This window comes from Mus caroli, chromosome 8, assembly GCF_900094665.2.
Source record: "Mus caroli chromosome 8, CAROLI_EIJ_v1.1, whole genome shotgun sequence".
Classification (NCBI taxonomy): domain Eukaryota; kingdom Metazoa; phylum Chordata; class Mammalia; order Rodentia; family Muridae; genus Mus; species Mus caroli.
Window position 1 is genome coordinate 75,518,688 of NC_034577.1, and position 1,870 is coordinate 75,520,557.

Sequence of the window (1,870 nt, forward strand, 5' to 3'; positions counted from 1 at the left end):
GAACTCGCTTTGTAGACCAGGCTGGCCTTGAACTCAGAAATCTGCCTGCCTCTGCCTCCCAAGTGCTGGGATTAAAGGCGTGTGCCACCACACCAGGCCGAGTTTCTTGTTAGGTGCAGCAATCCCAATTCCTAGGAAGGAGGCCTGAGTGTGGAAGTGGGGCTGGGGGTGGGAAAATGACAACTGGGTCTCAAAGCTCTGGTTTCACTAACGGACTTTCATGTCCTGGAGAACTTAGTCTTGAGGTGTGAATTAAAGTAAGGAAAGAAGAAAAGAGAAAAAGAGTGTAAGTACAATAGAGAAGAAGAGAGAAGACAACAGAAGAGAGGAAGAGAACAAAATGTCTCAATTATATAGGGAAGGGCCTCTGGGGGGAAGGGCAGGCCAGCTCCTGGGCTAGAAAGTTCAAGGTTGGGGGCAGAGTGTGCCAGGTAGGGACTGAGGGATGCTGGGAGAACCTGGAGGCCAGGTCTGCTTTGATATGTAAAATACGCACCTCAGTCCTGCAGTCTAAACCAAACAAAGAATGCTCCTAGTGGGTAGGGGAGAAGTGGTTTGTTTTTGTAGATAAAAGGGACAATTACAGGCAGGGGCAGGGACACCTAGGAGTCTCCAGAGTGGACATGACCAGCAGACCAGGCATGAAGGAAAGGGGAACAAGAAAAAGAAGACAAAAGAAAAAAGGAGCATCTAACCAAAATGGTTGGCCTATATATGAACCAGAGAAGCTGCGGGAAGGGAGAGCCCAGCCTCGTTCCTTGGCTAGAGAAGTTCAGGGTAAGGGGCAAGGTATGTCAGCCAGGAGGACCCTATTACAGGAACTGAGGGATGCTGGGAGAACATGGCAGCCTGCGGCTTCAACTTTGATATAGGAATAGGCACCTCAGCCATCTGTCCTGGGTTTAAGACCAAGTGGAGTTCCCAACTCTTCCCCCTCCAGTTAGCTAAGGAGCCTCAAGGTTACCCCAACCTAGGAATGCAGCAGGAGGGGAAAGAGCCTCCAAGCACAGGAAGACAGACTGCACGGGCATACCCCAGCAGGTGCCAGCCCCCTTATCTGACACCTGTCAAAGGAGCCTGCAGCCTGAGCTCAAAAAGAAACTGGAGTCACCACTGCTAGGACAGACTTCATCCCGCTCATCCAGCCACCTGCCCGTGTATCTGTCACATGTTCATCTACCAGTTCGCCCACTGCAGAGCATCGCTGAGCAAACATCCTCCTCCCAGAGTCCCCCAATTTAGGATCTCCCCAACACCTAACCCTCCAGGGTTTATTTCCCAAATCCAATCAGCCCATCAAGGTCCCAGACACCAGCTCCATTTCCCCAAGGGGAGCAAGTGACAAGCAAAATCTGAAGGGTTCTATCCTCTTTCCCATCCCTGATGGTGTTGTTTGGCCCAGCCACAGTGACATTCATCCCCCGGTGGGTCTGGCCGCCTCCTCACAACCCACCGACAACAATGAATGTTAATTGTGACCTTTGCTGTGGCCTGAGGCAGGGGATGCTGCCTGGGGCTCTCCCCGGTCTACAGGGTGGGGATGGGGATGGGGTAGACGGGTGGCAGTTCCAGGCCTCGGGGTCCACTCAACGGTCGATGGTTTGTCTGAGCTGCCCAAACTCACCGACAGGTTGAATGTTCCCCCAAACCCTTGGCAAGTTCTTGGATAACTGGAGTGGGGAGAGTAGGCCAGCAAGGCAGAGAGCATGTGGGATGAGAGAGAAACCAGGGTCCCTTTGACTCACAAAATCAGCCATCAGTTATTCTGTCTTTTTTGGAGACTCGGGAGAAGCAGCACAAATACAAACCATAATGTAAAAAACGCAGCCCCTGCAACAGAGATGATAATGTGCCTGTCTCAATTCATGTG